General features: G+C 42.9%; 1 long non-coding RNA gene across 1 annotated transcript in view; it reads left to right on the top strand.

Moving 5' to 3' along the window:
- Nucleotides 1-846: 846 nt before the first annotated feature.
- LOC123938218 overlaps nt 847-14139 on the top strand; it is a 57616-nt gene continuing 44323 nt past the window's right edge. The window contains exon 1 of the long non-coding RNA XR_006817692.1: nt 847-902. This is a non-coding gene — a long non-coding RNA (uncharacterized LOC123938218). The remainder of the gene's footprint in view (nt 903-14139) is intronic.

Genomic DNA, 14139 nt, shown 5'->3' with positions numbered 1-14139 from the left:
ACAGTTTAGAAAAGTAAAAGTTTTCCTTTTTTATGTTTTGGGGGATCATTCTTGTCCAGTCCTCATTCCATGTGAAGCACAAAATAGAACTCAGCTATCTGCTCTGTGCTACCATCTCTTGACAAGGTGTTCAGCTTGTCTGTAATTACAATAGAAAGTCCTTCAGTGTTCGGTGTGGCTCAACGCACGTCTCCCTCAGATGATGCTCAGTGTATAGCTGAATGCTCAAGCAATGCACAACGAAAAAATCCTCATCTGATTTCTCCCTGGGCTCACATGTGAATGGAAAAGATTTGACTCCAAAATATGGGGGAAACTGTGGTACCAGAGTAGTATTCGGATTGGTTAGTATATTTACATTGGTAGAGACTTGTAAAACAGAAGAAGTTAGGGTATTTTCCCTCTTAACCCTTGTTTATAAATAGCAGCCTGACATCCCCAGGCAGGGGTGTTATAGGGAAGGATTATTGCACTTTTCAGGGGCTTTCGGCTACTCTAATTTGGGAGACATACCTTACAACATACAGGAGGCATGCAGGAATCAGCACTCAGAAATGCCCTGGCTGACATGTCTTCTGGCTTAATTATAGCAATGCACATCTACAGCACCACTGTCTTGAATGATTCCCATAGCAGTGTTTGCAGCCTCCTCTGCCTCAGGTTTCTAGGCAATTCAACCCAGAGATGTGTACTGATATACTGTAGAGTAATTGCCACTTGGATTCAGTTCTCTTACCAGTAGACTTATTTACACTCTTTGGAGTTCTTAATACAATTATTTAGAAGTCCTATGCTTTAATTCTAATCCAGTGTTTTTCAAATTGTAGATTGAAATCCATTAATGGATTTGAACTCACCTTAATGGGTCACTACCAGCACTTTGGGGAGAAATGAACAGAATGGTAAGTATCAAAGTTGATTGCACATAATAAAGGTTAGGGTTGTTATTTGACATTTTCTCTATATTCCACCTAAGTTATATTCTATTTAAGACATACTATTTTTTCATTACAAATATCTGAAATCATGATGAGTTTTATTATGGACAACTTTTTTGGTTCCTGCTTAGTGGTAAAATTATAGTGTATCTTGCAGCTGATGACAACTTAGATTTGTTATTGTGTGTATTGGGTTTCAGTGTAAAATGTTTTTCTTCTTGTGGGTCATGGTTGAAAGAGTTTGAAGCAGGTGATTTAACCCATCCTTTCCTGGTTGTCTTCTCTCCTGGAACTTGGATGGTTGATCTGTTGCTGTCTGGAGACTTTATGCAGGATTTTTGAGCCTCCAGGGTTGCCTCACTCCTGATGAGGAATGGCTGATCTCCCCCAGTAAGGAAGTATGCATTCCCAAACTGGTGATCTCTAGTGTAGTCTCTTTTTGGATAGTGAAGATGATTCAGATAAGATAGTAATAGTGTAAAAGATCTTGAGTAATGAGGATTCTCTGGTTTGACCCTCCAGTCTACCATTCGTACCAGTGCTTTCTGGAAGCGATTTCTTGGTGATGGAGCAAAGTGGCAGAGAAGGCTGCTCCTAGATACAGCTTTTGTGGATGCTACCTTCTAAGTCTTCCTGTGGTTTCTTTCACTAGCCAGAGATTCCTTTGGCCACTCTCAACAGTGAGGGTGCACGAAAGCAGTGGTCTTTTAAGGTCCTTGGCATGTTGGCAGTGATGTGAAACAACTAGGTGGAATGCTCATACACAGCAGATGGGAGTGTAAATTGGTACAAACACTTTGAAAAGCTGGTTGGAAATATCTACTATTGCTGAAATACCTTTACCTTATGACCTAATAATTCCTCAGAAATGAGTACATGTAAGATGACCAGGAGACTCCTAGAACACTACCAGAATACTCCCAGAAGCTTTGATTCATTATATTCCCAAACTGAAAACAACTCAGTGTGCATCAACAGTAATAGATATGCACACTGGGGTATATTCATTTCTACAATGGAATACTATACGGTAATGAAAAAGAACTGCCACATGAAAAGTAAAATGGATGAATCTCATTGACATAATAGCCAATGAAAGAAATCAGACAAAAAAGATTACATACTATGTGAATCCATTTATACTGTGATCTATGCTTATCTTTGGGGGCTGGATATTGACTATGTAGGAGCAGGGGTATCTTCTGAGGCTCTGGAAATGTTCTGTGTTTTGATCAGGGTATGTTTAAATGAGTGGATACATATGTAAAAACTCATTAACCTATTCACTTAAGATTTGCACATTTTACCTCAATGGAATAGTATATAAAAATTTTAAGAAACCACACACACATATTTTTAAAACCTCTCTTCCCTTCCTCTTTTAGTCCTTCAAGTTCTCCTCCTTAGAGAAAACCGATGTTACTAGTGTCTTGGTGAATCCTTTCAAGGACATTTTGTGCAGGTCGAGGAAATACATGCATACGTACATGCATGAATACTTACATGTGTGTAATTCTTTCCATTTTAAAAATACGTGGTAATGTTTAACAAACACTGTTTTGTACCTTTTCCCCCTCCAAACAATCTTGGAGGTTGTCAGGTCATTTTGGTATATCAATTTAATGTATTATAACATGAATGATAACCTGAGTTATTCTCTACCGTGACCAAAGGAGACTGTGATAAAAATAAATAGAAGAAATGATGGCAGATGTTATCATCTTTCTGTTGATTGCTGCAGTGTTAATGACAGTGCCACCCTGGAACTAGCATCAGAGAAAGTTTTGACTTAAAATTCGTAGGCAGTTAAAAACAAAAATTATTTTAGAAATTTGTGTAATTGTCCAGTTCTAGTTGAATGGTTTATGTCTGTCATTCTTTTTTTTTTTTTTGAAGATTTTATTTATTTATTTGACAGACAGAGATCACAAGTAGGCAGAGAGGCAGGCAGAGAGAGAGAGAGAGGAGGAAGCAGGCTTCCTGCTAAGCAGAGAGCCCAATGTGGGACTCGATCCCTGGACCCTGGGATCATGACCTGAGCCGAAGGCAGAGGCTTTAACCCACTGAGCCAGCCAGGTGCCCCTATGTCTGTCATTCTTAAAACTGAAGTATTCATTAAGTAATAGGAGATTTAAAACTATTTTCAAACTTCCTGAGCCCAGAGACTAGAGGTTCAAGTTCACTTTTCAGGTTTAAATGAACGTTATGGAGTCATCAGTCAAATACATTTTTTGAGCATGTGCTGGGCCAGGTGCTCTCTCAGTGTACACTCACCTGGTCTTTCTTCTGTGAATGTGATAGGGGAAGGTCTCTCTTTCTTCTCTTTACAAGGTCACCAGTCCTATGGGGGAAGTCCCTACCCTAATGGCTTAATTTAACCTTAACTACCTCCTCTAAGGATTCTGTCTCCAAACACAGTCACACTGGGGGGGCTAGGTGTTCAACTTATGAATTTTGGGGAGGCACAAGTCAGCTCATAGCATTTACTAAACCTCCTCATCTGTAAATAAGGACAATAATACTTGTCTCATTGGGTCAGTGGGAGGATTGAAAGACCATCCTGGTATGTCAAAATTATCTGATGTTAGTTTTTCATTCACTTTTTAGCCACCTTCTTTTGGAGAGAAAATAATAAAAGTGAAGAATGTCATAAATCTGTGGTTATATATGATTCTGTGATAGAATTCTGGAGTTAGAAGTTCCTACAGAATTTAAGTGACTTTAAATGACTTGTCCCAGGTCACCTATTAAGCAAGTTACAGAAACTGGGCCAAACCCTAGGTCTCAGAACCATTAGTTCTGTGTTATACTACACTGGGTGCCTTATTTTGCTCAGAGTTGACGAGACTAGGTGGCCTGCCCAGCAGGCTTAGCTTTGTCTTGGATATTTCACAGCAATGCCGCCCCCAGACACATGCAGGCATTATGGGCTGAGTGGAACGCTATGTGCCCTGTGTAAAGCTATCCTTTCATTGGATTAATGAGCTGGGCAGCCTCTTTTGCTATGCACAGGTCTGGCCTCATAGTATCTAGTTTCAGAGGAGCATGATTGGCCAGCATGCAGGTCAGGGAGAAAAGGTTCTGTGGGGGTCACCAGTGTCCTTGGGGATAGAGGATCGTGCTTTTCACTGGGAAGGAGGCTCTGTACCAACTGCATTGAAAAGTGTATCAGCTCGGGCAGCTGAAATAATTTGCTCTCTAAGGGATTTGGGTTTTGAGGGGCAATATCTGCCACTGAATGACTCTCTGCAGCTGAGCTCCTCATGGCTTCAGTTACTCCGATTATTTCAACCTGCATAAACATTCTCTGTCTAGCCTGGGGTGACTGGGTACATAATCCCAGGCTGAGTGGTGAGAGCGTGGAGAATGTGCTGTTTGATCCAATCCAATCCAATTGATAGGATTTAGGGGACAAAGGCTGGGGCCTAGTAGAGTGGTTCTGTGCCTGAACTTCCACCTTTAGGAGGAGTTTCCTTTGTGTGTTGAAGGCTTTGGGGTCATTAATGATCTGTCTTTGAGACTTCAGAACCACTCTGTAGGATGAGAGGAAGCTAAGCTTTGTGAGTTTGGGTTATTAGGTAGATATCAGACCCTGTGGGAGGGACACAGAGTAGACTGAGAAATGTTGTAGCCGACAGGCAACCTACCATGAGTTCATAAACCCCAATGATTTGCAGTCAAGGAAGCCAAAGTAAGAAGACTTCTCTGAGGTCATGCAACTGGTTCGGGCAGAGCCAAGTCCGATAGTCTTGGCTTCTGTTTCTGTCCTATTTATTTAGTATAAACAATGATGAAGAAAACAGAGTGGCTGCAGAAGGGTGAGCCCTAGAACAGAGGGAATGGGAAGGAGACCAAAGACAACCTCTAACTGGCTCCCAGAAGTGCTTAGGCTAGTACTGGTATCTGCGCTCATGCAGGAAATCCTCTCTTGCAGACAGAGTCAAATCCCAGAATTCATTTGTAAGCTGATTTCTTGAATTGTGGGGCTAGTTTTTCCATGGATATAATAGTTTAAATGTTTTAAATGGTTAATTAGGTTCCCTGAGATCTGTGTGTAAATACCTATTTTAGTTCATGGAACCCCTGAAGTATAGTATCGATAGGAGTATTTCAGTTAATCCTACTCAACACTTGTTACATTATTACTTCTATGGGAATATAATATAGAATGAATTTTAGGTCAGGTTAGAAGAAAGGCACCTCTCACACAGGGCAGGGATGGCTCTCCTAAAACAGAAACTGGAGGATGGGATTAGGAAGGGTAGGTGGGAGGGCAGCCATCTTCTCTGACCTTCAGCTTGAAAATAAGAACAGTAGGAATAATTTCACCTTGTCTGCTTCATAAGTTTGAGTGAATGACTAAAATAATAGATGAGACTATGCTTTGTAGAGAAAGTATTTAAGCAAGATAAGCCCTTTATAGGTTAATAACACCCTACCTGGTTTGATGGGGTCATTGAGGGGAGTGGTAAGGAGATGGTAGCGCTTTGGTACCATGTTCAGGCCTCAGGTGCTAGTGAGGATAATAGAACAACACTAGTGACAGTAAAATCATGTTTACAGAGACTTTTATAGGTGCCAGACATGGTCCTGGGTACTTTATTGTACTAATTTATTATACCCATTATAGTGGTTAACATTACGTATTAACTTGTTGGGCCATGGTGCCCAGATATTTGGTCACACACTAGTCTACATATTGCTTTGAAGGTACTTTTCAGAATCAAATCAAAATTAAATTTAAACAAAATGTAGAAAATGTTAATTTAACTTGCTGACTCCAAAATCCCTTTAAGGAAGAGAACTATGTTTGAGAAAAGAGAAGTTCTTGGGGTAGTAGGTGGGACTCCCAGAACCTTGTTGGCCAACACTGTGCCATGAAGGGAAGAAGAGATTAGAAGAAGTTGCTCTATGTAATAGAAGGGAGAATTTGAGATTCCACAAACAATCTGCAAAAAAGAGGTAGAAGACAAAAAAGGAGAGAGAGAAGATCTGTGTGCTCTGCAAAGTGACTCCTCCCAGAGAACATTCCAAATTCTCAATAAAGCCATTTAAATTAGTAATAAATAAATAAATTAATTAATCAATTAAATTTAATTTAAATCAGTAGGCTTTGAAGCAGGTTACCTCCATAATGTGTGGGCCTCATCCAATCAGGTGAAGGAGGAATTTTGCCTCCAAACTGACCTCACTTTCAAACTCAAGCCTAGATAAACTCTTGCCTGAAGATCTGCCCAGTAGATTTTGGACTTGCCAACTTCAACAGTTATGTGAGCCAGTTTTGTAAAGTCAAGTCTTTCTCTCTGTCTCTGTCTCTATAGCTGTCTCTCTCTCTCTCACACACACACACACACATGCGCGTGCGCGCGCGCACACACACACACATACATTTTGTTTCACTGGAGGATCCTGAGTAACACAATTAACAGGGAAAGAAGCAAAACCATATAACATAGAAACTTCCTTAAGTAAGCAGCTGTGGGAGACACCAGGTAGTTGTTCGCCAAACCATTTTCTATTTCCCTGTAGGCACACAGCTACACTGCATTTCCCAACCTCCGTTGCAGACGGGTGACACTGTATAACTGAGTGCTGGTCCCTGGCTAGCGGGTGAGAGTGAGACACATCTCCAGACCATGATCACCCTTCCCTGACTTAACTGCAGGGCCCTTGGGAGATGCCGTGGATGCAGTGAGCCTGAGTCCCTTTGTGGAGCAGAGCCTACAGCAGCACGTTGCTCAGTGACCTGAGTGAGCAGTAAGCCTGTGTTTTGCTTAGTCTCTGAGCTTTGGGTGTATGTTGTTAAATACAGCACTTTCCCTGACAAATGCAGTGATGTTGCTAGATTCACATCCGGCCATCAGGTTCTGGAGTCTGAGGGTCCAACCTGGTGCTGCCCAGATGCCCTTTGCATCCAGTAATCAAGAGCTCAGAGTACGAAATGTCTCTCTCACTTTCCCTGCCTGCGCCTAAAAGACAAGGTGCCTGAGAGGTTCAGAGCACCACATCCTGGAGCTAAATGCTAAACACCACATTCCAGGGTACGGGAAACTATGCAGAGGAAAGCAAGCGCCCTGGATATGTACGGGGAGGGAGCTGAGGAAGATGGGCACACACTGTGAACTTGATCTATTTCCTGATTTCCCTGGCTGTGGCCTTTGTCTTCTCCGAGCCCGGGAGTTCCTGGCTCTTCACGAACTAAGAAGCCTGGTCTGTTTATGTTGGAGTAGACTGTGGAAATATACAGCACGTTCTGCCCAGTGCCAGCCATTCCTCACTTGGAGGTGCTTTTTCCAAGCTCAGTTCAACAAAGGAGGAGAGAGCTGCCCCAGTGCTGCTCAAGGAGGCTGGCGCAAACACATTTTTCCACATAAATGTTGCCATCTATAAACAAAATCAAGGTTCAGGGCGAGGGGGGCGGCTTCGTCTTCCCTTTTCTGCTTAACCTGTGGTACCTAGGCTAATCACCCTGTCTAGTCTGGGGCAGTTATACTTTCTGGATTTGTCTAAGGTCAGAAAAACCTAAGTCAGAAGGTGACAGATTGGGTTCTCGTGACCAGATTCAAATGAATTGACCAAGATTTTTCACCCCATAGAACATAGAAATCCCAGGGGAGAAGCTTTGAACTGGAAAGGGCTATGCTGATACACAAAAGCTTCCACAGAAGCCACTCTAGCAACCCTGCTCACATCAGGTCTTAGGCTGAGAGGGAACCATGCTCGCAAGTGCCGGCCTGAAACCTGAACCTCGAGGCCTGTGTTGTCTGGCTGAATCTTTGGGAAGAATTAGTTTGCTTTAGGAAAACATGAATTTAAATTTAGTCCAACTGCATGAGGTCAAAAGAAAATTTTTTTCACAGATTTTTCACTTTCCAACCAGTATCAGGTTGTTTAATTTCAGCTTCTGTGTAGTCCATTTTTTAAAAAAACTAGAACATATCTTTGTTCAATGTGACCACTTAATTTATTTTTTACCATATAGACCACTGACGACTTTTGTTTAAATGAAAGAATACAGGGGCGCCTGGGTGGCTCAGTCAGTTAAGCATTGTCTGCCTTCGGCTCAGGTCATGATCTCAGGGTCCTGGGTTCGAGTCCTACATTGGGCTCCCTGCTCAGCAGGGAAGCCTGCTTCTCCCTCTCCTCTACTGCTGCCACTGCTTGTGAGCTCCCTCCCTCTCTTCCTCTCCCTCTGTGTGTGTGTGTCAAATAAATAAATAAATAAAATCTTTAAAAAATTAAATAAATGAAGAATACAGGAGATTGGCATGTCCCTCGTGCAAGGCTAATACACAAATTTGTGAAGAGTTCCATATTTAAAATATTAAACAGGGGTGCCTGAGTGGCACCAAGGAAGGACTGTAAAAAAAAAAGTCCAAGGAAGGACTGTAAGCTTAAGAAGGACATGGGAAACACAGCAAGTGTCTCTGTCTCCCAGCAGAAACTGAGTGGCTGGGACATGATCACCACTTTTGCCTCTGCAATGAAGATGACCTCTAAGTAGGTACCTTTCTATAGAAAACCCAAGACTCCTGTCCCATGGTTCCTGGGTAGAACACAAATGTACTCAGTGAAAGGATATTCGGGAGATTAAGTCTAAATCAATCGACCATAACAGATGGAGATGATCAGGATGGGCCTCATCATCATATGAGCTCTTTAAGGCAGCAGAAGAAGGCAGAAAGGGAAGTCCAAGAGATTTGAAACATCCGAAGGATGTTATGTGGCATGGCTAGCTTTGAAGATGGAAGGGTCCCCATGCCAGGACCACAGAATGGCTGCAAGGAGCTGACGACAGCTAAAAACGAAACAAGGAACTCAGCCCTGCAACTGTAAGGAGCTGAATTCTAATAACAGGAATGAACTTGGAAAAGGTGTCAAATGGGGACACAGCCAGCCAGCATCTTTGAGATCTTGTATTAGTCAGGGTTCTCCAGGGAAACCGAACCAGTAGAATATATATATAGGTATAGGTAAGAGAAGGCTTATTAAAGGAATTGTCTTGCATGATTACGGAGGCAGAGAAGTCCTATGAGCTGCCATCTACAAGCTAGAGGAAAAGGAAAGCCAATGGTATAATACCGTCTGAGTCCTGAGGCCTGAGAATCAGGAGGCTGATAGTGCAGATGCTAGTCCAAGTGCAAAGGCCCAAGCATCAAGAGCACTGATGTGCAAAGGCAGGAGAAGAAGATGGATGTCGCACCTTAAGCAGAGAGCAGATTTGCCCTTCCTCCACCTTTCTGTTCTATACAGGCCCCACAATTGGATGATGCCTGCCCAGGTTGGTGAGGGCCAGCTCCTTTACTCACCAATCCAGATGCTAATCTTTTCCAGAAACACCCTCACAGACACATCCAGAAATAATATTTTACGATCTGGGTGGACATTCCTTAGCCCAGTCAAGTTGACATATAAAATTAGCCATCCCAGACTGAGCAAAGAACACAGCCACGGCATCCCCAAATTCTGACCTGCTGAACTGTGAACAAATAAACACACATTGATTTAAGATGCTAAGTTTGTGGCTATTTGCTAGATAGCAGTCAGTAACTGATCTGCTATGTCATCTGTCTTTTGGGAGTTACAGACTCTGGGAGCTGGTGTGCTATCAGCTGGGCTTAGGCCGTTGCAGGCCCCTGACCGTGTCCATGGGCAGGTATTGTATGGACTGGTCGTTTTCTTTGCAGTTGGAAGGCAGGCTCTAAGAATTACTTCCTGCCATGGCTATCCACTGGAAGAGAACTGGTTTCCCAGAATGAAATCGAAGAGTGGTTAAAAAAGCGGATGGGAGCTAGGTAGCTCCGGGAAAAATCTACCACATAGTTTTCCTCAGTAAATGGTCTGGTGTACCTCCTGCTCAGCCTGCCTGTGGCTGCTTAATGGCCGGTGTTCACCACACCTGAGTTCCTAACATCCCTTGTTATTTGGGAACCTCTTCTATAAAAATGTGAATAATGTGTTGCATCTTAAGTGCCAGTGTTTCAGGACAGGCTTAGGTATGTTGAAGAGGTGGAGTGGCACAATGAAAGACTGTAAGTTCGGCAGTCTGGACAAGTGGATTTTGATCCCAGGTTTTCTGCCGTGTCACTTCAGGCAATCAGTGATATCCTGTGGCTTTAAGTTGCTTCTCTGAAAACTGAGCTTGTGATTATCTGTCTTAAATTCACTCATTCATTTAATATTTATTGAAGCTTGGTATGTGTCAGGTTGTAAGGACGTGGCACTGAGCAAGGCTGGCAGGACTCTTGAGTTAACATTATAGAGATGAGGGAAAACCTCTCCAAAGAGGTAATCTTTGAGTTAGACTTGGGGACCTCAGACTGGGTCTACTATGAGATTATGAACAACAGGTTGATTGCCAGGATATTGAGCCATCGACATCATGGTTGGACATAGTCTAGATATGGTCCATGGGCCACATTTGCCTTCTTGTTTTTATATGGCCCTTGGGCTAAGAATTGTTTTTCCATTTTATTTTATTTTATTTTTTTTTTAATAAATTTTTTTTAATTATTTATTTATTTATTTGACAGAGAGAGATCACAAGTAGACAGAGAGGCAGGCAGAGAGAGAGGGAGGGAAGCAGGCTCACTGCCGAGCAGAGAGCCCGATGCGGGACTCGATCCCAGGACCCTGAGATCATGACCTGAGCCGAAGGCAGCGGCTTAACCCACTGAGCCACCCAGGCGCCCTGTTTTTCCATTTTAAATGGTATATTAGTTTTCTAGGGCTGCCATAATAAAGAACCACAAGCTGAGTGACTTAAACACAGGTTTATTATCTCACCTGTATGGAGGCTAAGTCCAAAATCAAGGTGTCAGCAGGCTTGGTTCCTCCTCGGGGCTGTGAGGGAGGACACATTCTATGCCTTACTCATAGCTTATGGTAACTTCAGGCATTCCTTGGCTTATAGATAATATTCTCCTGTGTTTGTTTCTATGTGCATGTTTCCCCTTTTTATAAGGATACCAGCCGCTTTGGAATAGGGCCTGTCCTAATAACATCATCTCAACTTGATTATTTCTCAAACATCCTTGTTCTAAACGAGGCCACATTCTGGGGTGCTAGAGATTAGGACATCAACGTATCTTCTCTGGAGAGAGAGGACAAGACACAATTAACCTATAACAAATGGCTACATTTTAAACAGTTATGTAAGTACCAACATAGTATCTTCAATTTTGCCTCTTGCCCCATAAAACCTAAAATATTTGCTATCTGGCTCTTTAGTAAAAAGGTTTGTCAACCCTGATCTAAATAGGTGGCTCTCAAACGTAGAGTGTCCAGGGATGGGGCCTGAGATGATTTTAGTATGCAAGCAGGTCTGTTGGTCTCGTTTGATTACCTTGGTCAGGAAGGGCAACTGACTGGATTATTCCCTTGTGGCTCGGTTGGTCACTTGGGCCTCATCTGTCTATGGGAACTCAGAGTGATTGGGGAATCCTGTTCTTGTCAGGACTTGTGCGGAAAGAAAGCATCATCAAGAAGTGTATATGGCCTGAATTTTTCCAAGGCCAGCGACCTTTGTTTAGGTTGTTGCATAAATATTATTATCATTAAGTGGGTTGTCAGCAGCTCATGGTAAGAAGAAAAGACGCATTGACTACAAATGCAGTTGGAGCCAGCCACAATGTGGGACATCTGCTGAGAGACCTCAGGCCTCCTGGGCTCCCATGAGAGCACTTTACTATCCAGACCACAGAAGGTAAAAGTCTCCTATGCTCTGTGCCCTGAGTGCTGTGACTTCCTGGTCAATTAAGCAAACTTAAGAGGGATGCTGACATACTGGAATATTCCGAAGGGAGCGAGATGAGGAATCTGGAAACTATGATCAAGAAAAAAAGGGTTGAAAGAGGGCTTGTAAAATGGTGGCCTGCAGGCCCAGTCCGGCCCAGTCCAGCCACAGACATGTTATGCTCAGTAATCCTAGTGGTTAAAAATTTCTTGAATTTGAGTGCCTTTGGGCAAAGCGTGTACTCCGGCCAGTTCTACAACCTCACCACTTCCCATTTCGTCATGCCAGTCTCCTTTACAGAGATTTGTTACCCTCTTGCTCTCTGGCCTTGGCACTTGGAAAACTCTCAGAAGGAATAAAGATATATGGTCAGGTCACAGAGAGCTTAGGAGAGAATATGAGCTATTAAAAAATACCTAAGGACATGTACTCAGGCATCCTGTGTCCACTGAGTACCTGTGATGTGCCAGGGTCAGTGCCGGGCGCTGGCAGGGCAGCCATAACTGAGATCGCTCAGCGTGGCCCTCTGAGAGCTAACATTCTCTTACAAAAAAGATATACAAAAAACAATAGCAAATTTTGCTAAGCATTTTGAAGGAAACAGCAATGGCACAAGTAGGTAACAGTAAGGAACAATTGGTTTGGACCATGTGGTCAGGGAAGCTGCTGGCCACTCCTGCGGTGGAGAAGACCTACCATGTGAAGGGGAAGTGCATCAGTCCTGTTTTCCTTCCAGGGGTGGGTAAGGAATCCTGAGGGAGAATATGCAAGGGAGATTTTATTTCATCAGAAGAAGGAACTCTCCCATTTGAGCTTTCCATCCGTGAATTCAGGAGCCTTTCAAGGTAATGAAGTTCAAGACAATGGAAATGATAGAGGTAACAGCAGATTCTCAGTAGGCGGAGCTGCAAAGGTGGCGGTGTGAACTTCAAAGAGATCCCATACGATTCTGAGATTCTCTGATGTGATATGATGACAACAGCGTGAAACCACAGAAATCCTATTTTGGACCCAGATAATATGTAATCTCTACTGGGATTATTTTTAAATTCTACAGACAAACTAAGGAAGCAGACATGCTTATTTCCACAGGAACCGAGTGGGTAGACTGTAGAGATAGGATCTTGATATGGGAATACCCCCCCAGGTACTAAACTCATGTTTATTTATTTATTTATTTATTTATTTTTAAAGATTTATTTATTGGACAGATAGAGATTACAAGTAGGCAGAGAGGAAGACAGAGAGAGAGAAGGAAGCAGGCTCCCAGCTAAGCAGAGAGCCCAATGCGGGGCTCGATCCCAGGACGCTGGGATCATGACCTGAGCTGAAGGCAGAGGCTTTAACCCACTGAGCCACCCAGGCGCCCCTAAACTCATGTTTAGAAAAGCGATCTGAAAGTCCGTCCACTCTTCTATAATATGTTCTTTTTAAGGAATGGGATTTGAAGTCACCTGGTGGCAGTTTCTATTTTCCTTAAAAACTGTGTATTGAACCATGACCACATTATGGAAAATCCAGGTAGCCATTCTGAGCCCTGTTGTTTGTGCATTTGTTCATTTTGTGGATGCTAAGGGGCCAACCCAGAATCAGATCTCTGGGGTCATAAAATGAGGGGGAGGATAGGGTGGTTCCATTAGTATAAAAAAATGCCCTCCTAGGTTCAGGCATCAGCCAAGGTGACACAGGGGTTGGTTGCTCAGCAAAGTAAATATCTCGCTTCTGAAAACTTCAGCTGCCGCCTACTTCCACCACCTTTCCTCAGGCTACCTGCCTCCCATTAGGAATAACTGCAGCCATTGGTTATGAGAGCTGTCTCTGCGCCAGGCACTGAGTGTTTCCCATATGTTATCTTCTTTAATGATCAGAACAAACCTTTCTGCATTTTACTGATGAAGAAATTGAGGCCCAGAGAAGCAGAGCTTCTAGTCCAAGTCACAGAGCAACTCAGGCACAGACAGGCTTTGAATTTAGGTTTGTCTGGCTCCAGAGCCCAGCTGTTTCCATCAGTTGCTACTCATTATCTTTGAGACGAATCACTGGAAGTAGATTTCACTGTGATAAAAACGTTAAGGAACTTTCCTGGGGCTGGCTGACCATAAACATAGATTGTTAAAGGAAGGCTCGCTCGGGTTGTGTAAAAATGTGTCTCTTGAAGAATCCTGTTCTATGTGTGTCTGTTATTTAAAGTAAAACTTAGAGATAATTTGCTTAATTTTATATTACTTTTCTTTACTCCCTTGTGAAGTCATGGATTTTTATAAAAATTTTTTTAAAGATTTTATTTATTTGAGAGAGCAAGAGAGTATGTGCATGTGCATGAGTTGAGTGGGGGGTGGCAAAGGGAGAGGGAGAAGCAGGCTCCCCTGCCGGCTCAATCCCAGGACCCAGGGATTATGACTTGAACCAAAGGCAGATGCTTAACCGACTGAGGCATCTGGGTGCCCCATGTGAAGTCACATTTTT

This window comes from Meles meles, chromosome 3, assembly GCF_922984935.1.
Source record: "Meles meles chromosome 3, mMelMel3.1 paternal haplotype, whole genome shotgun sequence".
NCBI classification, from domain to species: Eukaryota; Metazoa; Chordata; class Mammalia; order Carnivora; family Mustelidae; genus Meles; species Meles meles.
Note: the sequence above shows the minus strand (reverse complement) of the source record. Positions and strands in the feature narration are given on the sequence as shown.